The sequence below is a fragment of the Cupressus sempervirens genome, chromosome 4, assembly GCF_028749045.1.
Source record: "Cupressus sempervirens isolate cs-2001-9-10 chromosome 4, ASM2874904v1, whole genome shotgun sequence".
In the NCBI taxonomy this organism is placed as follows: domain Eukaryota; kingdom Viridiplantae; phylum Streptophyta; class Pinopsida; order Cupressales; family Cupressaceae; genus Cupressus; species Cupressus sempervirens.
In genome coordinates, this window is record NC_143121.1 from 523,007,966 (window position 1) to 523,031,287 (window position 23,322).

The 23,322-nt window shown below is 34.3% G+C and overlaps 1 pseudogene; it reads right to left on the reverse strand.

The window, feature by feature from the left end:
* Positions 1-8,914: 8,914 nt before the first annotated feature.
* On the reverse strand, positions 8,915-9,513 carry LOC149562232 (15-cis-zeta-carotene isomerase, chloroplastic pseudogene; annotated as a pseudogene).
* Positions 9,514-23,322: the final 13,809 nt, after the last annotated feature.

The window sequence follows — 23,322 nt, forward strand, 5'->3', positions numbered from 1 at the left end:
GCCTCTAGAACTTGGGCTACTAATTCATCAAAATTTGTTACACATTTGTCTAATTTTGACTACTAATACTCATCAGGATAAAAACCTTTGAAATTGTTATCTGCCTTTTTCATCTCATACTGAAAATTGATAATATCTCTATACTTAATCATTATTTCTTTGCATTCACCCTCATTTATCCTATCAGCAACGACATCCTCTTTTAGCATGGGTTTTGTAGGAGGCAGAGCATATCCTCTCATATTTTTCAAAGCATGTCTAATCACATTGTAAGGATCATAAGTCCTAGCTGGCCCAATTGGCAGTTTATATTTCCATAAAAAATCATTTGTTCCCTCAATGGAATTCTTGCAAATCTCAAAGTCTCCCACTTTGGTACATCTACAAAGGTAAGTTCCTTTCTTAACACCTTTACCTAAGTACTCTTTGTTTAAAAAAATTAATTACCAAAATATTTCTACAAACCCTAACCTCTTAGGTACATATTTAGGTAGAATATGGGGTGGTTGAGAGCATCCAAAAACCCTAATAACAATATATTCTTCAAATAAAAAGACACTACCCCAATCATGAGTTAACTGCTTCCTAACATCAAAGCACAGCTTAGGTTTAACAACCTTTCTTACATTCCTAGGGATTCTTTCAATTATCAACCCTATCATGTTTAATACAGGATAAAAAAATCATTATAAAAATAAATCACATTGGAATAAGGATAGAATATTTTCCATACCCTTTTCCATCTTTGCACTAGCAATCTCTCTCCCGATTCTTAAGTAGACTCAAAGAAACTCTGGTCAAATATGTCTAAATTCTTGAATAGGATTAGGTGCATGAGTAAAGAGTAATGGTGGAATTTGAAATTCTCCAAGTCTCCTTGCTAAGTAGTAGTAATCTCCTTATGAATATTCTCAATGATGTAATACACAAAATTATAACTTATATTATGATTTGGGTCTTGAATATTCAAGGCCATAATATCATATCCTCCTAATGCTTCCATAGCTCCATCTCAACCTAGGACTTTGTTGGTTCCAAACATAGTGTTCTGGAAATATCTTTGGAAGAATTCTGGAGGCATACATTTATCTAGGTCCTTCCTCTTTGTAATGTTTCCTACATTATTCTTTGTAGATAGAATATGCTTGGTCATATTTTGGTCCATATAGAAATTCTTGTGGCTACTAAAATTCTTAATTAATTCCTCCACATCTATGGGCATTGACATAAGCCCCTAAGTCGAAAACCTCTATAAATGTCTCTTTGTCTCGGGACATGAAAGCACTTCTATCCTTTTTATGAAATGTCTTGTTGATAGGATTATAACATTTGATTAGGGCTTTCTCCAGGTCAACATCTATAAATACATTAGGTATAATTAATTTTCCTAAGTTTCTCACCCACGGGTTAAAAATTGGAACACATGATGCTCTATTTCTATAGAAAAACCAAAACAATTCATACATATTTCTATTAGGGACTTCTGCATCTCTACAAAATGCATATGGTTTGTTGAAAACTAAATCATCTACTTCCTATGCATTAGTTGAATCAAGAAAAATGTGAATCTATTCCTCAAAAAATGTGTGTGGAACTTTAGGTGTGCATCTGGTTGCTCAATTATTGCTTGTGCAATTAGCTCTCCCTCTCTTTGAGCCATTTCTACAAGAAAATTGGTAAATTCTGTATGCTAAGAGCTGAAACAGTTTTCTTGGATATGAAAATGCACTTAAAAATGTTGGAAGCATGAATGCTAATTATATTCCTATGGGGGAGTATTGTAGATATGATACTATGATGATATGTTACATTCATGACTGAGTTTGTCATTGATGTCAACATAGCAATTTTATGTGGTATTTGATAGAAGAACATTGGAAAGATCAAGTTGTTATAGATGGGTAGTTGAGTATTCTCACTATCTAAGGTTATGAGAGATACTTCTAAGTATAAAGTATATGCAGTTAACATTTGATGAAGAAATGATAAGTCTAGAAGAAATTATGTAAGTTTTGGTGATGTCTGTTCTAAGATAGAGTATACAGAGGCATGTTTTGATAAACTTGTTATATCTCTTAGTAGAATTGTTATTCTAAGAATCAAGGTTGAGGATGTGAAGAAGACATGTTGATGATGATGTGGCTAAGTTCACTCTCATAATATTATGTGTACATAAAGATATTCAAGTTGCAAGGTGGAAGATTAATGTTATCACTAAGTGTAATGTGTTCTTAATGTAGCCCTGTAATAATTAATAGAGAAGGTCTAATAATTGACTCAAGGAATTGTTTTATGGACTTGGTATAAAGGAAGGAAATTTTCCTTTATCAAGAATGTGATGATGAAGTGATTCTAAGCAACAGAGAGAGTGGAATGCGAAGTTGAGCAGAGCAAAGTAGAAGTGAAGGAAACTTCATTGTCGAGGTTCTACCAAGTGATTCAAGGTTTAATATGTGGATTTGAGGTTCACAACCTAGTCTACAAGGTCTGATAGTGTTTGGTTTGGTTGAAAAAACAAAGGAAAGAAGAACATAACAATAAATTGCATGTTTGAGCAGTGAACTCTTCTTATAGTTGAAATTGCATGTTTGGGTAGTAGTCTCTTTTTGTATACATTATTCTACAACTCCAAATAGGATTACCTAATGCAAGAGCATCCTAGGTTTCCTTGTAATCCTACATTTATGTTCATTTTTCCAGTTAGTACCAAGTTCTAGTTATTGCCGAGCACTAGTTTTTAGTTGTTGTCAAGTTCTTAGTTATTGTTGAGTGATTACTTTGGTTATCGAGTGATCCTTTGGTTACCGAGTGATTCTTTTGGTTTTTGAGTGATCTTTTGGTTGTTGAGTCCTCTGTGGATGCCAATTTTGTAGTTGATATTGAGTGATTCTTTTGATGTCAAGCTCATGTGGTTGTCGAGTGTTAGTATTTTGTGGTGCCTTCATTTGCCAAGTTGTCTATGTTTGGTTCCAATTTGGGCTAACCTTGCTTGTATTTAATTTCATTATAGGTAGTTGATATTTGATGTGAGCCAACTTTGGCTACACATGCATTTAATGTAAGATTTAATTCTATCATGTTCCAACCTATGGCTACTCAAGTATTTAAGGAAGTCTAGGATTGAGTTGTAGGTAGACAGGTAAAACAGAGAGGAACAAAATAAGATGTTACGTGTCTAGAAGTGTGAACTTGAAGTTGGATCGTGAATCTAGAATTTGTTTATTGTAATTGGTCATAACCTAGAAGGCCTTATAGCTGGGCATGTATGCTAGTTATATGATGAATCAATAAACATTTTTTTCTCCTCCTCCTTGGTGTTGTCTTGGTTTCGTGTTTTCTGTTGTGTTAACTCTTGCAGGGTGGTTTGGATAATTGGGTGTGCCTTTGGCCCTAGTTATTCTTTCCTTTCCTTACACCAGGTGGTATCTATTGGACACAATTGATTAATTATGTATTATCTTTGATGTTACACAAATTCCATATTATTATCAATCAATATATTCTGAGCTTACTCAAGCAGTGAAGATAATTTTATGTGTCTATCAAGCATTCCTATGATTTCCTAGTTCAGAAGGAAGTGTCTACCGAGTTCACTTGGGTGTTGAAGGAAAGTATCCAAAAGATGAGTGTTAACCAAGCTCACTCGGTTAATGAAGGAAATTTGGATGGAACTAGTGCTAACAAAGCTCACTTAGTTACCAAAGGATTTTCACAAGATTGTAGTGTTAACTGAGCTTTTATTGGTTAACATAGGAAATCGCTTCTGAGTTATTTTCTACCAAGCTGGGTAGCTTAATTGATTTATCTATTGATTCTCGCTGACTAAGGTGATGCATATTAATTATTCTAAGTTGTTTTCAAGCCGACTTGACAATATGAAAGATACAAGTATAAGGTCAAGTTGAGAATTTCAATGTGTGCAAAGTATGAAGATGTTATTGAAGATTTAATGATGAGAATAGGAAAAAAATTTGAAGGATAAGCAGAATATCCTTATGGAGCAAAAAGCTTTATTCAATTAGGAAGGATCAAGTACAACCCAAAATAGAGATATGTAATTAGCAATTCAATTGCATTCAAATCAACTCATCTCATTGTAACTCTCTAACCATTATAGCAGTGATCTAAATCTCTTAACAGAGTTGGCTTAACAACTATTTGCAAATCCTCTAACAAGGTGGCAGTTCTGTTGAATTATCTAAATAACTCTAACAAGGCCACTCCTAATAGGGTGATTAAATCCTTTAATAGGTCACACCTAATAGTGTGTTTTGTAACCTTCAATAAGGTTGGCTCATAATAGGGCTCACTTCAAAAGAGTTAAAATAGTAACTAGTTGCAATTGGTGGTTTTTCCCAAATTGGGTTTCCACGTTAAATCCTCATGTCAAATGTTTGCATGATATTTTCTTTTATGTTTTTGCAACTAAGTTAAAGTAATGGTAATCGCAAATAACATTTAAAGTTTGTATGTTAAGCATTTACCAAGCACATTCAATAATTATTGAGTTATAATAGTTTGTTTGTGTTTACCGAGCATCAACAATATTAAGTTTTTAGATTGTATGTTTGTACTGACATCTAAGGGATCTAGGATTTATTTTAATAGTAATCGATTCACCCCTCCCCTCTTAGTTACTCCTCTTATATTTCCAACAATCGGTATCAGATCTTTTGGTGCTTGTAGAGAAGGTTTCAAGGACTTAAGCTAAAGATTAGGATGTCTTATAGAAGAGAGATTCCCAAGCTAAATAGAGACAATTTTGTAGCATGGAAAAGACTTATGAGGTTAAACTTGGCTATTGTCAGTGACTTTGGATGCAAATATCTTGATACTAAATACAAGACTCCCACTGGAACATTATCTATTGAAGATATTGCTAAAAAGAAGAATCATGACATCATGATGATTGATATTGCATCCACACTTAGTTATACTAAATTTGATGAAGTCAAAGATTAAAAAATAGCTCATGAGATTTGGATCAAACTAAAAGACCTATATGGAGGAGATGACAATGTAAGAAGAGCTAAGGTTGAAAGACATGAGGTCATTTTGATTAGATGAAAATGAGAGAAGATGAGAACATTGCAAAATATGTGGAAAGGATCAAAGCAAGTGTAAGTGCAATCAAAGCATCTGGAGGAGACATTGAAGAGAAAACAATTGTAAGCAAGGTACTTAAAAATCTTCTTCCTATTTATGCAATTAGAGTGTCTACTATTCAAGAAATGAGATATGATCCGAATAATAAAATATCTTTGGATGCTCTAGTTAGAAGATTGACAACTTTTGAGTTAGATAACTTTGATAACTATGTTCCTAGTTCAAAGGTCATTGAATATACTTTTAAAGCTAAACTCTCACTCAAAGAAAAGGGTAAGAAATCAAAGTCTAGTCAATTAATAAGTGAAGAAGAAGAATCAAAAGAAAGTTTAGACAATGATCTTGAAGTTGTTGAAGCCCTATTTGTAAGGAAGTATTCCAAAGGCAAAGCAAAGTACAAAGGTAAAGTTTCTTTGATCTTCTTTTCCTGTGAAGAAGTTGGTCACATTGCTGCAAGGTGTCCAAATAAGGAAATCAAAGATGAAAAGAAAGGAAAGAAAGATTCCAGGAACTACAAGAATTACAAGGACAAAGGTAAAAAAAATTGTTTTATAGCTAAAGATTCTAATAAAAGTGAAGCTAAAATAGTATACATTGCTATAAAAGATGAATCTGATGATGAAGGAGATAAGATGGCACTTATCTCTCATGTTAGAAAAAATGATATATGGATTATTGATAGTGGTTGTTCACATCATATGACTAGAGACAAAACAAAGTTTGAGCACATGGAATATTATGATGGAGGTAGTCTGAGATTTGGAAAAAATGAACGTTGTAACATAAAAGGAAAAGGCTGTATTTCATTGACTAAAGAACTCATATGTGACAATGATTATTGAGTTAAAGGACTAAAGCATAATCTACTAAGTATGACACAATTGAATAATATTGGATTCAAGGTAGAATTCATGAATGGATAGGCCAAACTACTAGATGAAAAAAGGAAATCTAGCTAGATCATGCAAGCAAACAAAAGGTAATCTATTTTATCTTCACCACAGTGATTGTTCATGTTTTATTGCTCAATTAGAAGAAAGTTGGTCATGGCACAAAAGGTTATGTCATATAAACTTTGATAATCTCATTAAGATAAGAAGACATAGAAGAGTAAGAGGCATTCCTAGTTTGAAGAAACCTGATATGGGTCTATGCAAGAATTGTCAAATTGATAAGATGGGAAAGACTAGTTTCAAAAGAAAAAACTATCAGTCAGAAGAAGTCTTAGAAATTGTTCATACAAAACTTAGAAATTGTTCATACAAACTTATGTGGACCTATTAGAATAGATAGTTATAGTGGAGAAATTTTTTTCATTCTTTTTGTTGATGACTATTCTAGATGATGATTGTAATGTATCTAAAAGAAAAATCATAATCCTTTCAAAAATTCAAGTGGTATCTAGTAAGAGTAGAAAAAGAAACTGGAAAGAGGTTGAACTATTTAAGATCAGAGAGAGGTGGTGAATTCATCTCCAATGAATTCAATAATTTCTACATTAAAAGAGGAATTGAAAGACAAGTATCACTTCCTGGTACACCACAGTAGAATGATATAGCTGAAAGAAGATATAAATCTATCATGGATTGTGCAAGAACCTGATGATTGAAAGGAATGTTGCTCTCAAATACTGGAAGGAGGCCATAATTATTGCAATTCATACCTTGAACAAAGTATAGTTGAAGAAAGACTCAAACAAAACTCCTTATCAACTATGGTATGACTATAAACCTAATGTAAGTTAATTGAAAGTATTTGGCAACAAATGTTATATCTTGAAAGAGTCTAGAAAAAGAAAATTTGATGTAAAAGGCGATGAACACATATTTTTAGGATACTCCTATAGAAGTAAAGCATACAAATGTTTGAATTTTTCAACTCATAAAATAGTAGAAAGTGCACATGTTAGAATTGATGAGTTTGTAGAAAAGAGTGAAGAAAAAAGCAACATAGAGCCAAAGGATTACCAAAACTATTTGAAAGAAAGGAAGTTTCATCTTCCAAGTCCCCAAAATCTCCAATGGTTATCAAATTGTAGACAATGCAACCTGAGTCATAGTTTGAAGGACCCAAGTCACAATCGGAGACTACCAAGCTAGTTCAAATTGAATCTAATGGACTCAAGTCATAGAAAGAAGGACCCAAGCTTAAAACTGAAGTTCATAATGAAGATAATGGAACTCATTCAAAGCCCAAAGAACCTATGTTAGCAAAATATGTCAGAAGGCATCATGCACCTAATTAGTGTTGGTCTCAGATTGGTTTTGACAATTGAGTGTCAACACACTTAACCAATTCTCAAGATGATGCCAAGTAAAATATAGAAGTTGAGCTATAGTGTGAGCCAAATGAGAGTTTCAATAGATGCTGAGTAAACTTCAGGTGCCAAGTGAAGTTCAAGTGCCAAGTGATAAGTGATGCCGACTCACTATAGATGCCAAGCAAAGTATAGATGCTGAGTGAAATAGAATTGCTATAGGAGCTAAGTGAGACAAAATTCCTATATGTGCCGAGCATTAGCAACTTGTTAGTGCTGAGTAACATAGAATCAACATATGAGTTTGTATCTTCACAAACTCAGATGTAAACCATTTTTTCAGCTGAAATAGGATGAATCTTGAAGGATCTTGAAGATAAGATCAAATCTTTTGCATTACATATGTAATCATCATGCAAACATGTTGGTGAACAGATTGTCCTTCAATGAAATGCATGCAAATACGACCCTGAATGCCCAAATGGAAGGACAGATCAACACCAATAGTTGGATAGGTTATCATGGAATTGATAACCTTCCTCTAAATTTTATTAGGTATAGCTCCCCATCTGAAATATTCAATGAATTATTTGTGAATGCTTTTAACCAGAAAGCATAAAAGGATATCAAACATCTACCCATAAATACAGTGTAAATGTGTAAACCTAAACAACTACAAGAAAAGAAATGGTAAATGATACAAAGCCCATTCATCCCAACATATTATAAAGGAAAAATTTAAGAAACACATTATCCATCTTCTTGAGAAATTGCAAAAATAAAGCTATGGAGATGTAACAACATATTTCAAAGAAAACTAAAGTGATACAAAGATCACGATTAGTAGAAAGTAGATTGCTCAAACTCTAAGTTTTGACATACAATTAACTTTCAAGTCTCCCTCCTCTAAAAGCATAAAGATGTATTTGCTATTACAATCACCATTAAAGAAAGCTGTAATAAATCAAAATTCTCCTATTGCTAACACACAGTTCAGAATAGGAAAATGAAAATTTGCTCTACCTCCCACAACTTCACCAGAAAATGGAATAAAATTTGGGAAAACCTCTCATCCCTACTATAGCACAAAGTCTCTAGTATTGGAGAGCAAGATGGAACCCTTGCACATTTTTTGAGACATATTTATCCATTCTTGTAGTCAGTTCTTGTTCTATTTCGAGTAACTGATTCTTGGGAGAAAACTCCTTTTTTAACTTTCCCCTTTTCCTTACTTTCCGATCCCCATGAATTTTATTTTGAATCAACTTTCACCACCCCCCCCGCCCATGTCTTTTCAATTTCTTCTCTTTTATGGTCATAAGAGTAATCTTTACAATATGAGGAAGGAAAGTAACATAATCATGCTTGACATGTGGCTTATAAGGAAATAAATAGATTATCAAGCGCGTGCACGCACACACACACACACACACACACACACACACACACACACACACACACACACACACACACACACACACACACACACACACACACACATGTCTTAGATAACTAATCGCCCTTAAATTTTTTGATTTTCCATCACACCAATCACCACTGCATCAATGGATGAGCAAGATAAGCACCGAGAGTTAATAGAAGAATAGTCAAATAAGGAACTCGAAGAAATTCTTTGTAGTAATCATTTAATAATTTTTGATGGACATCAATTATAGCAGCAAATGGGATGATCCTAGTGCAATTTTCCATAGTCTCAAATGTTTCTTTATAATGTGAAACCATTCTCCTATCTCCATTCTATACTCCAAAACTATGATGTGCCATCAGACCCAATGACGCTGTCAGTACCATAGAGTTTCCCATCCAAAGTGTATGTGCAACACACCAGATAAACTACCCAACCATCTGAGGATGTCTTGTGATACACATAATTCTAGTTTCCCATAAATGTGGTTCAGGCTTGTCCACTGCTGCTACTTACTAGGTATACTTTGTGCTTGCCATAATTGTGCTCCATAATATCTGTGATTAATGAAGTATACCACAACACTGACTACCAAAGGAAGGGATGTTCCTGCAAAAAGAACTTGAAGTGCTCGCTCTCCAACCAGTCTTTCACCAACGTCTCTCAAACTAGCCAATCCAGTATGTGCGACCACAAATATAAAAAGAAGAATTAACAGTGTGACCAAGTGGTATTTTCAAATGCTGGCACAATATAGCATATTGTGTCAATATCATCTGCATTAGCTGAGCTCCATGCCAATAGCGTGATTCTGAATCAGGGCTTAATACTTAGAATTGTTACTTTGACACGAGATCGTATTAAATCGGGCCTATGCCTTTTTAGGGTAGTAACTATCCTTCAATTCCTTGAAAGGCCATGACCAAAATGCTAGTGTAGTTGCTTATATTCACACATCTTGATAATAAAAAGATCTTTTGAATGGGATTGATTGTTCGACTGACACACGGCTTTGATTTTAAGCCCATGTGGAAACTTAAACCTTTTTTCCATATGGAGTTAATACTTGACAGCAATGGATGAATCTCATGAGTCCGTGGATTCTAATCTTCAACTTATTTGTAGCAGATTCTTTCATTCTGTCTTATTGGACTAAATCTTGAGAAGAATTGCTTTCGGGCTCCACCATATTGACTTGTAGCTTAATGAGTTCTACCATATTATCAAATAATTCTCATAGATTATCTTTGATCTAAATATTATCACAAGGATGCTCAATTTTTCCCTCTTTGATATGCAATATCTTAATGTGTTTATCTCATAGGCACTGTCCTCTCTGTTGAACTGTAGAAATATTAATGAAGCATATGAAATGTTGCCATAGATCTTAAGGTCACACAAAATATGATCTCTTTATGTTAGCATCCAGAAAGTCAATGCCTTACTCTTAAGCACCAAGCCTTGTGCATCTTTTACTAAGAGGATACTTTTGGGATTGGATCAATCTGACCTGAAAATGAGAAGAGAGTACCCTCTTCGGGCTGAATTTGATCTTTGAGCTTGAACACTAAATTTAAAAATTAAGGCACTTTGAAGATTCACCATGGTGGTATTTTGTTCTTTGGCGAAGATGCATCTCCAAATTACAACCTCTGAACTTCTGCATTGACTCTGAATCATGAACTGAGGCTGGACTTTGAACTTTCTTGAATTAACACTTCTGCATTTCGAACCCATTTGAACCATTGAACTGCTTTGAACCACTAAACCTAATCTTCATCTTGACCTACACTTTTACATCTTCTAAAACTATTGAGCTAACTGAAACTAAATTATGAACAGAGATTGGATTTGAGTATTAGGCTGAACACAAATTTTGAACCGTTCTGAATTAACAAATTTGCATTTTCAAACCCATTTGAACCGGCAAACCACTTTATACCTCTTTGAACCTTAGTTTGAAGTGCTTCAAAGAAGTTCAACAACTAAAACTGAAAGTTTTAAAACTATGACCATATCAGGTACTAACAAAATAATAAGAAAAATGGAGAAGGCATATAGCCAAAAGGAAAAGTGCAAGAATTGAGCAGGAAATGAAGAGTAAATATTGATCATAGATTCATACCTAACCTTAATTCTTTGATTCCTTTACAAGGAGGACAAAGCCCCATTGTATGTGTGCATGTGAGAAGTGTATGGGTGAATTATAGTGAAGTACAGAAGGGTGTAAAGACTTAGAGAAGAGTATAGTAGCATTTCAGAATTTAGTTGATCAAGAATAAAGTATCAAATTTTTGAAGAGTGACATATCAGATCAAGCAAGGATCAAAATAGACAGAGTAGAATGAGGATCTGAATAAGAAATAGAGGATTTCAAGTCATTAGATCAAGGCTTTCTAATACTCTCTAGTAATTGTATTAGGAATGAAAATCCTATGTGATAGGATGGTTTAATAGCCATATTGTAAGCCTTTAAATAAGGTGCTAAATCCTTTAACAAGGTAACATTCCAAGTGAGTGTTTGTAAATCCTTTAACCAGGCCACTTTTAATAGGGTGTAAAGTCTTTAACAGGATAGGCCTTTCATAGGGCAGACCATTGGAAGTGGTCAAACTTTGTAATCTTGAATAGTTTCATATTGCTACAGTGATACTTTGTGGGTGTCATCCCCACCCTAGTTTTACCTTCTCATTTTGGAGGGTTTCTGGATTACCAAATTCTTGTGTTATCTATTTCTATGCATGTCTTTACTTTCATGTTTATTAGAATTAGACAAATGTGAATGTTGTCAGCTAAAAGGTTTTGAAAAGGTTAAAGTTAGTTACTTCTGATTGCCCCCTCCCCCCCTCAGAAGTAAATCTTCCCACTTGTAAATTCCAACAATTAGTTTCAGAGCCTTGTTCTCACAAGAAGGAGGCTTACAACTTGGAGAAAAGATCTGAACATTGAAGTCTACAAACTTGGGAAGATCATAGAGAATCAGGCAATTGACATACAACTTTCTTTGCATGCTTTGGAAGAAGCTAGAGAGGAACTGAGAAAATCCTTAAAGAGGAGAAGAGAAAAATCCATAGTTGAGAATAATACACAATACAAGGAGTTTGACACCTTAAAACTATTTGCAAATGGAGATTCCAAAGAGTTTGATGCAGCAATAGCAAATGTAATGGAGAAGAATAGAGCTCAAGTAGAAGAAATTAGAACTCTCAAGATTTAACAAGAATCACAAGCCATGATGCTCTATGAGGTGAGTGAACAGAAGAAAAGAGCCACTGAAGATAAGGCTATGCTAGAAGAAGACAAGAGAAACCTTGCCAATAGATTGGAAGAAAAGTCAATTGAGCTTGCAAGAATTTCAAACATGCAGCTAGACACCCTAAGTTAGATGATGAATTCACGTCATGAATTGAATGTTAAGGACATTGAGATCTCTACACTAAAGATGCAAAATGAACAACTCCAAAATGACCTAAAAAGAGAGAAGGAGATTGCAAAAAGCTTCAACAAACCTAATGAGGCTATCAAGTACTTTGAGCAGCTACTAAAATCACCAAGGGCTAGCAATGATACTTCAAGACTAGGATACACCTACACTACACAAGGAGAGTCATCCAAGATTGCAGAAAAAAGGAATAAAAAAGGTAAGAACACTAAACCTGCTTGTCATTTTTGTAGTAAAAAAAGGACATACCTCTAATGTATGCAGGAGCAAGATTTGTCATCAACATGACAAACCTAAGAATGTGAGTCACTATAATAAGTGCAACAAGCAAGGACATCAAGCACATAATTGTAGGACTAGGACTATTAGAACACCAAGATTTGAAGGTCACTACCACAATTGCAAGAAGTATGGACATAGAGCTTTTGAGTGTAGATCAAAGCCTATGTGGACACCTAATCAGCTAGCAAGGGGAAATGACCATGGACATCACTACAATTGGGACTACAATACCAGGTATAGCTGTCATTACTATCAGGAATATGGACACATTCCTAAAAATTACATAAGAACACATTTCAGTGGAAACTATAGTAGATGGTTGAGCAAAACCACATGTTTTAGTTGTTTGAATACTGGTCATATTAGTGAGAATTGCCCAACAAAGTCAAGGGCACCCAATTCAAGGAACAACAAAGGTAAAGAGAAGATGGATGTTGAATACATCAGAGGAGAAATGAATGAGACATGGAAGAAGAAAGATGGAAGCAACACATCAAATGGAGGGATCACTTCACCTAATAGGTCAAGTGATCATACTTCATCAAACTAAGCAAAGAGAAGGTATGAGGGATTGATTTACAAAGTTTTATCATACATCATTTCCTAAACAAGCAAGTACTAGAAAGAACAGATCAGTATGATTAGAGATTTAAAGATAAAATTTCAATTTTTCATCAATGTTGCCAAGTTGCCCTCAAATGCTTAGTAAAATCCCAGTACAAGTCGAGTTGATTGTCAAAATCAGTGGAAGCTAAATGACTAGTTGCAATTGAGTTGTTAGTAGAAGCCAAGCGAAGAGAAATCTCAATGAAGCTGAGTGAAGGATACTTCTATGGATGTTAAGTGGTGAAAAGTCAATGGAAGCCGAGTAATGTAGAAATCCTCCAGAAGTTGAGTGGATAGCTGTAAATGCACTAATCATTAAATGCTATGAAAATAGGGTATATTATCATGTTTTCAATCATTTTGCTTCATCACAAATGAAGAGAAAAGATGAAAAAGAGTGCATAATGACTTTATAGTAGAGAATTTAGTATTTAAGTAGATTTCAACAACATTTTAGCATAGTTTCATTGATTTCAAGGTATTTACGTTTGTGCTGAGCTACGTAGTTTCATATTTTCTTCGTGTTCAAACCCTAGATCATATAAATGGCTTCTAGCTCTAGGAAAACATGGGAGAAGGAACTGTTTGAGGTCCAGCTAGTTTCTAATGAAGTAAAACAACTTGATTTCTAGCCAATTCCAGAGGTAGCATATAAAAATGACCTAGATGGAGTCCTATCTCTCATACCCCTTAAGGTAGTTATGGTTCAAGATGTTAGGAGATGTTACAATTGAAAAATTGGAGCCATAGGAGACATGGAAATGAAGGAAGCTTATGAGAAATTGTGTGAAAATGGAGTGGTGAAAGAAGAATATCATATTGTTGAGAAGGGTTTGACGTGTGTCCTAGAATTCCCCATAGTATTCAAAATTGAATGGATTAGACTAGTGCTTAGCAGGATATATGATGGAAGCTTATGGTTGGAGGATGGCCCAATGAAAATTACAAAAAGGTTTGTGCATAGAATGATAGGATACCCAACCCTAGATCGGCCAAAGACCCTTAGGACTAATTCTAAGGAGGCAATCAAGAAGAATACTGGTGCCAAGTGGAACAAGAGAGGAATGACATTGACACCATCCAAGACCCTCTTGTTGATTTTGTTGTTAGAGGCATTGCACATAAGTTCTACCAATCCAACAGATTTAACAGTGTGCCTTGCATTGCAGTGGATGTAGGTTACAAATTAGTGAAAAAGGATCATACTTATGATCTTGCAAAACTACAACTACAATAGATTAATGAAAATTTAGCAACAATAATGAGAACCAAGGGAGCACAATGCAAGTTTGGTGCTATTTTGATTTGCATATTCTTCTATGTTCAGAATGAGTTTCCTTCTTTTGGTAAAGTAGTGTGGAAAGCAAATAGGTCAATAATAGCTCAAGTTAATGAATACATAGAGCAAATGGGAGCTAATTTTGAGACCCTTATTACTAGCTATTTTGAAGACTTCAAGAAGACAATGAAGTAAAGGCTAAGAATTCCAGTTTCCCTAATAGAGAAACATGTAAATGATGTATGCTTTCTTGTAGATATTGAATATACATACATTCAAGCTACCATACCAAGAGTTAGATGGTTAAGACCTCTTGGCTATGAAATAAATATAGATGAGGCACAAGCAACTATAACAACATTATTAGCTGAAGAAGTGGACAAAAATGCACCACTTTTTGGAACCTATGATGTGGTAAGGTTAAAGGTGGATATGGAGTTAAATACTACCTCCACACTAAAAAAGAAAGATAAACTTGTAAAAAAGTTAAAGGCCAAATTTGGTGATGGCACTATAGGAGTAGTAGAAGAAGAAGGTGAAGAAGTCGAAGATGATGAAGAGGAACAAGGTTAGGAATCACTTGCTTTAACCAAAGGAATGGGGGAGGATCTTGAAGAAGAGGAAGGTGCTAAGCAAGAAGCACCAAAGCTAGAGCAAAAGAAAAGAAAAGCACAAAAACAACCAGTTGCATAGCCAAAGGGGAAGAAGAAAGCAACAAAGCCAAGCCCAGCCAAGCCAACTACAAGGACAGATACCAGGGCAACAACCCAAGTGGCAAAAGAACAAGAGAACAAAAAGCAACAAAACAAGGAGGGACTATAGAGAAAAAGAAGAGAAGAAAATATGTTGCACCCCCAGAATTAGAGGAAGAAAGGACAGAGTTTGATAATGAATAATTCAGATTGGTAAGGCATTCTATCAAGCCTAAATTAGAAAATATTTGTAATAACATTAGAGATAATGTAGATCTATCTATTTTAAAGACTATTGATTTTAATAAGTTGACAAGGGAACAACAAAACATAGTGGAAGAGTCCATCTACACTATGATGGCTAAGTTCAAGACCATCCCACTTGAACTAGAAAATTCTATGCCTAAGGAGCTAAGCTCCATTGTAGAGAATAAATGGCATTACTATCCTAAAATGGAGAAGGAAATAAGGGAGTCTACATTGGCTCATGTAATGCCAAACCTTAGAAAAGGTCAAATAAGAAAAGCTAATAAGAAACATAGGAGAAAATTTGCACCTAAATACAGAGCCTTTAGAATTTTGCAAAATCAAATTGAAGATGTTGTGCAAAAGTCCACACAGATGTGGAAATTAATTTATGGATTGACTATAGTAAAGGAAGGGAAAGAAGACCCCTTTGAAGGAAGGAATGATGAAGAAGAAGAGGAGAATGAAAAAGAGGAAGAAGGAGAGAAAGAAAAAAGAAGAGGCAACAATGGAGAAGACACAAGTTGAAGAGGCAACAACTGAGGAGCAACAGCCAGAATAGAGTGTCCAAGACACCCTACTGCCACCACCAAGTCCTCCACATACAAAACCTACACAAATAGTAATAGTTAAGGATGTTCCTGACTCTTTAGGTCAGAACATCAATCCATTGACTACAAAGGATCTCAAAAAGATCCTTCACCAAACTACATTGCAATCTCAACTGTGTACAAATCCTATTTTGGTGAGTGTGGAAGAGTTGCAAAAGGTTATAGCAAAAATTACAAGGGAGAAGGTAAACACAAAAGAACCACCTTCACAAACTCCCACAGATACAATAGATCAACCAAAAGAGAAAGAAGCATAGGATACAACTGCTAAGGTTGATCATATAGTCACAACAATAGCAGCAATCAAGGAGCCAACAAAGGAACAAATAGGAAAAGATGTTCCTACAACACAAAACCAAGGTATACCTCCTCAAATCATCATTATTGATCAAGGTAGTAGAGAAGAAGAGAAGGAAGAGGAGAAAACCCCTAAAGAAAAGGAGTACGAGGCAATACAGACATTGGTGAACTTGCCTACCTCAGGAACTCCCACCAAAAAATCAAGCACTAATGCAATACCATTGCAAATCTCAGCACCAGGCTCAAGATCCACCAAGGTAGCAAGGGTACTTCACTATGGAGAGCCTACACTTGATGAGGAAATAGTCATACCTAGTTATGACTCCAAGACAATGAACCTAGTGTAGATAAATGAAGTGCAAGAGGCACTGGAGAGAAGGAAGAAACAAGAGATACTTAGAACTGAGTATAGACAAAGGCATGAACTTGTAGAAATAAAAGACATATTCCTTGATGCATTTAGCTTGCTAGTACCTAACTAAACCAAGCCCATCATGGAGCAATTGTCCAACATAGTGGACCAAGTACAAAATGAAGACCTTGATACTAATATTAAGTTATTCGAGTGGTCTGGAAGTTTCAAATGAAAGTCAATGAAAAAATATCAAATGAAATACCACTTTCACAAGTAGAATTGGCTAAGAAAGTTGAAAAGGTGAAAACAATACTTGAGAACATATTCTCATTGTACTCCAAATTGTGTGACTCATTATTCTTCACACAATAAACTAGCCAAAGAATACTGAGCTTGGAATGAAATCTCAAGATTTCTAGAACATAGCTACCCAAAGATCCAACTCAAACTGAGAAGCATTTTGCAACTACATTTCACACCCAGAAGGAGTTAGTTGTATTAACAATAGAAGAGGCCAATGTTGAGGCCAAATTGATATAGATTCAATCTACCATTACCCCACATTTGGAAGTACTACACAAGGAAATGGCCTATGCAAAAAATGTCTTAAAGAAAGATCCTAATCTTTCTCCCTTAGAAGGCCTTGTACATCTTGCAGTAGAGACAACCATCCAACACAAATCATTGGAAATCACCTTAGACAATTGGGATGCTTCTTTAAAGATGATCATGGAGGTAAATAAAACATTTTTTTCTAAATATTCTATTCATTCTTAGGACCCTTTGATATAATTGTCAAAAAGGGGGAGATGTAAATAAAAAAGGGGAAAAAATTACATTTTTGGAGATAATACATTCTTTGATGGAAGTAATAAAGAATATCCAAAGGGGGAGATATTCAACTTTTTGAGGAAGTTGGACGACAAAACTACAAGAAGATGTAAAAAGGGTAGAAGAAACAAAGGGAGAGTACAAGCAAATAGATGTAGAGTACAAACAAGGCAAATAGTATCAGCATGAGACAAATTCAACACAAGAATCTTTGGTAACACGAATGGAATTTTGGTTATAGAATTGGCACATCAGCTTAGGGGGAGTTACAAATTTTTTGAGATATAAAAATTTTTGAACAAATTTTTGAAAGTTTTGTACATATGCTGAACAAAATGTGTAGTATACTCATAGAGATCAGATTCACAATGCTTAGTTAAGTGTTTTTGCTACTCATGTCAAAGGAGGAGATTGTTGGTCTCAAATTGGTTTTGACAATTGAGTGTCAACACACTTAACCAATCTCAAGATGAGGCCCAGTTCAATACATAAGCTGAGCTATAGTATGAGTTGAGTTAGAGTTTCAATAGATGTCGAGTGAACTTTAGGAGCTGAGTGAAGTTCAAGTGTTGAGTGATAAGTGATGCCAAGTCACTATAGATGCCAAACAGAGTATAGATGCCGAGTGAAATAGAATTGTTATTATAGCTGAGTGAGACAGAATTCCTATATGTGTTGAGCATTAGAAACTAGTTAGTGCTACGTAACATAGAATCAACATATGAGTTTGTATCTTCACAAACTTAGATGTAAACCATTTTTTGAGCCAACATAGGATGAATCTTGAAGGATCTTGAAGATAAGATTGAATCTTTTTCATTACCTATGTAATCAACATGTAGCCAATAAGAAAAATGGAGAAGGCATGCAACCAATAAGAAAAGTGAAAGAATTAAGCAAGAAATGAAGAGTAAATATTGATCATATATTCATACCTAACCCTAAGTCTTCAATGCCTTTAAAAGGAGGATGAAACCCCATTGTATGTACGTATGTGAGAAGTGTATGGGTGAATTATAGTGTAGATGCTCAAAAATGGTTCACATCTATGACTTCATCACTTCTTCATACTAATTTGTCCCATTTTCTCATTCTACTAACTTTGATCTTTTGGCCAAATTGACCATATTTTGTCATTTGTATCCCTTTTCACATAAATTTCATATCAACTCAAAACCTTTTCAAATCAACTCGAAATCACCCCAAATCAACTTGGAATCACTCAAAATCAGTCCTAATCAACCTGAAACATATCAAACATCCCAAATTAATCATCATTTGTCCGACTCCTAGGTATTGTTGCGGCTTTCAGTGCCTTGGAAATCTATCAACCTATCAATCTTATCAATCTGACCTTAGTACTGTCGTGGCTCTCAGTGCTAGGTCAAACTATCATTCATGTCATCCAATCTTTGACATTGTTGAGGCTTTCAATGTCAAATCATGGCATCATCAACCATTTTAATAACATTGACAATGTTCGATGGTGTTATTATGATCAAACCTTATCAATCAATTTCAATCCTGTAGCATTTACAATGTCGGTTAAATGTTACATATCAACCAATTCATGTCATGTGTCCTTGGCATGTTATCAACTTCAATCAATCAATTTGACCATGGATTTGGTCTACCTTTTCATCATCTTATTTGATATCCATCATCGTCACATTTTTATCAAAGGATACGGTTGCATTCATTTAATCAATTTGGCCAATTATCTACTAATTTTCTCTATAGGATTAAATAACCCATAATTTAATTCTATTATTCTTAGTAATTATTCTTCCTAATTATCATCCTCAATTAATTAATTTTATTAATTAATTGATTCATTATCTAGAAACCATGGAAATGTACAATTTCCTAAGTTCCATTTTCCATCATTAATTCCATTTTCTACTAATTCTTATTTTGTGGAATAAGAGGATTTTTAATTCGAATATTCCATAAAATATTGTATCATCATGACACTTGGATATGACACCTCATGGATTCTCCTTCGACACTTGGTTAAGACTTCTCATAATCAAATATTCTTATTCTCTTACGCACATCCCTATTTGGCTTCTTTGTCATAGATTCTTGGCTTTAGGTGGGTTGAAGTGTCTTATGACGCGTCATAGATTCTCTTCCACATTTAGCCAAGTTTGACTTGCATGTGTCATAGAATCTCACAATTGGCATATTTTGTCATATGCATCATGGATTCTCAAAGGAATCTCTTGCCACATCACATATCTATGGGTGAAAAATCCAATGCTCTCATCCTCCATGTCAATTATAAATTGGACACTCTTTCTCTCATCTTGGGTCCTTGGATCTGAATGCTTAAGTTTTGAAAATCCAAATCTTTGAGTCTTTGAGTCTCTACTTCTTTGCATTTTGCATTCTTTCTCTCACATTAAATCAAAACTTCAAGTATTCTCATGGCTTTATCCATATCATAGGCTTTTGCTTCAATCTTGTGTGCACTATAGGCAAATTGGAGCTACAATCATTTAGAGAAGAAAGAAGGACATGGGAGCTACAAACGGAAAAGGGAGTTTTTAATTATGTTTTCTTTCTTTTGATTAGTTTGGCTTTCATGGTAGACTAGTGGGTGCTAATATATGTTGATTGAGTTTGTGATTTTCTCATAGTATGTTATGCATTTAACCCGTTTTGCTGGTCCTACATATAGCAAAGTGCAAAAGGGTGTAAAGACTTAGAGAAGAGCATAGCAACATTGCATAATTCAGTTGATCAGGAATAGAGTATCAGAGTTTCGAAGAGTGACATATCAGATCAAGTAAGGATCAGAATAGACATAGCAAAATGGGGATCTGAATCAACAATAGAGGATTGAAAGCCATTAGGTCAAGACTTTCTAATAGTCTCTATCAATTGTATTAGGAATGAAAATCCTATGATGATAGGTTGGTTTAATAGCCATATTGTAAGCCTTTAAACAAGGTGCTAAATCCTTTAACAAGGTAACATTGCAAGTGAGTGTTTGTAAATCCTTTAACCAAGTCACTTTTAACATGGTGTAAAGTCTTTAACAAGACATGTCTTTAAAAGGGAAAACCATTGGAAGTTGTCAAACTTTGTAACCTTGAACAATTACATATTGCTGCAGTGATACTTTGTGGGTGTCATCACCACCTTAGTTTTACTTTCTCATTTTGGAGGGTTTCTGGATTACCAAATTCTTGTGTTATCTGTTTCCATGCATGTCTTTACTTTCATGTTTATTAGAATTAGATGCATGTGAATGTTGTCAGCTAAAAGGTTAAAGTTAGTTACTTCTGATTCACCCCCCCTCTCAGAAGTAAATCTTCCCACTTGTAAATTTCAACAATTAGATCATTGGAGACAAATCTGAAGGAATAATGACAAGAAACAAATTAAAAGGTACATGTTTACTTACTAAATTTGAATCTAGAAATGTTAAAGACACTCTAGATAATGAAAGTTGGATCAAAGCAATGAATGAAGACATAGAATAGATATAAAAGAACAAAACTTAGACTCTTGTTCCTTGACCCAAAGATAAAAAAGTAATTGGTACAAAGTGGGTATTTAGAAATAAGCTAAATGAAGATGGAAAAGTTTCAAGAAACAAAGCAAGATTGGTGTGCAAAGGCTATTCTCAAGAAGAAGGTATTGATTATGGTGAGACTTTTTCTCTTGTAGCAAGACTAGAAGGTGTTAGAAATTTACTAACATATGCAACACATAGAGGATTTAAAGTGTATCAAGTGGATGTTAAATATGCATTCTTGAATGGAATTCTTGATAAGGAAGTCTACATTGAACGACCATAAGGTTTTGTAGATCCTAGCAAAAGAGACACGGTTTGCAAGTTACACAAAGCATTATATGGTCTCAAGCAAGCTCTGAGAGCTTGTTATGAAATAATTCATAATTACTTGGTACAAATTGTCTTTTAAAGAATACATGATAACATTAGCCTTTATATCAAGGAAGGACTAGACAAGAAGATTGTGTTGGTATAAATATTTGTTGATGATACTCTATTTATAGGAAATGATGACTTGTTCAAACCATTTTTAGAAAAAAAGTAAAGAATTTGAGATGTTCATGTTTGGTGAGATAAAATTCTTTGTTGTGTTGTAGATAGAGTATAACAAAAATGGTATCTACATCACTCAGTCTAAGTATATCAAGGAGATACTAAAGAAGTTTGGAATGGAAAATTTAAAACTAGGTGAAACCCCTATGTCTACTAGACATAAAATTTCCAAAAATGATGATTCCAAAGAAGTAGATCAGACCACATACATATCAATGATTGAAAAATTATAGTATGTAGTACATAGAAGACTTGATATTGCTCTAGTAGTTGGAATATTGGTAAGATTCTCAATAAATCCTAAAGAAAATCACATGGTGACAATCAAGAAAATTATGAGATATCTGAAAGGTACTGAAGACTATGGCTTATGGTACAAACTTGGAGGCAATTTGGACTTGAAGGTATTTACTAATGTTGATTGGGTAGGAAGTCTTGATGATAGAAAAAGCACTAGTGGTGGAGCATTCTTTCTTGGTAAAAGAATAGTGTCTTGGAAAAACAAGAAGCAAAATTGTACATGTCAATCCACAGCAGAGGTAGAATATGTGGCAGCAACAGTTAATTTTTCTAACATTGTTTGGTTCAAAAAATTGTTGGAAGGAATAAAGACAGAAATCAAGGATCCTATAGTCATTTACTATGATAACTCCAGTGCAATCAACATATCAAAAAATCTAGTAATGCATACCAAAACAAAGCACATTGCTATAAAATATCACTTCTTAAGAGAGTTGATGTAGGATAAAGAAGTTATATTAGAATATGTGGATACAAAAGAATAGATTGAAGAAATATTCACCAAGCCATTACCTAAGGATGCATTTCTATATCTAAGAGGTAAGCTATGGGTCATTCCCCTGTCTAAAGTTCACTAAATAAAGCTTAGTGAAGCATCAACAAGAGCTAAGTTAAAGATCAATTAGTTGGTGCAGAATTGATAAGGGTATATTGGAGATGAATTAGTACTTAAGGCACATTGATATTAACATAATAATTTTTTTTGGCATGTGTTGTCAAAGAGGGAGGAGTTTACTGTCATATCTCTGAGAAATGTTTGAAAAAAGAATAAAGTAAGGAATTAAAAAAAGGGAGAAGTTTATTGTCCCTTTTGTCATTCCAAAGAAGGAGAAGTTTGTTGTAAGAGGGAGAATGTTTTGTGAATGAACTTGATAGAAGTTGTTATGGATAGAGAAAGAATTCAATGAAAAAAAGAGCTCATACTGATAGAGGGAGTTCTCAAGAATGAATCCAAAATTTTATTGTGCTATGAGATGTTGTGTTGCCATTAATGCCAAAGAGGGAGATTGTTGGATACAATTGATTAATTTTGTATTGTCTTTGATGTTAAACAAATGTCATATCATTATTAATTAGTATATTTTGAGCTCACTCAAGTAGTGAAGACAATTTTCTGTGTCTACCAAGTGTTCTTGTGATTGCCTAGTTTAGAAGGAAGTGTCTACTGAGTTCACTTGGGCGTCAAAGGAAAGTATCCAGAAGATGAGTGTTAATTGAGCTTACTTAGTTGATGAAAAAAAGTTCGATGGAACCAATGTTAATCGAGCTCACTCAGTTACCAAAGGACTTTTGCAATATTGTAGAGTTAACCAAGCTTCTATTGGTTAACACTGGAAATTTCTTTTGAGTTATTTTCTACCAAGCTGGGTCAACTAATGAAGGATTTTCTTATTTTGGAATATTAAGCTTAATTGATTTATCTATTGATTCTAGCTGACTAAGGTGATGAATATTAATTATTTTAAGTTGTATTTAAGATGACTTGATAATATGAAAGATATAAGTATAAG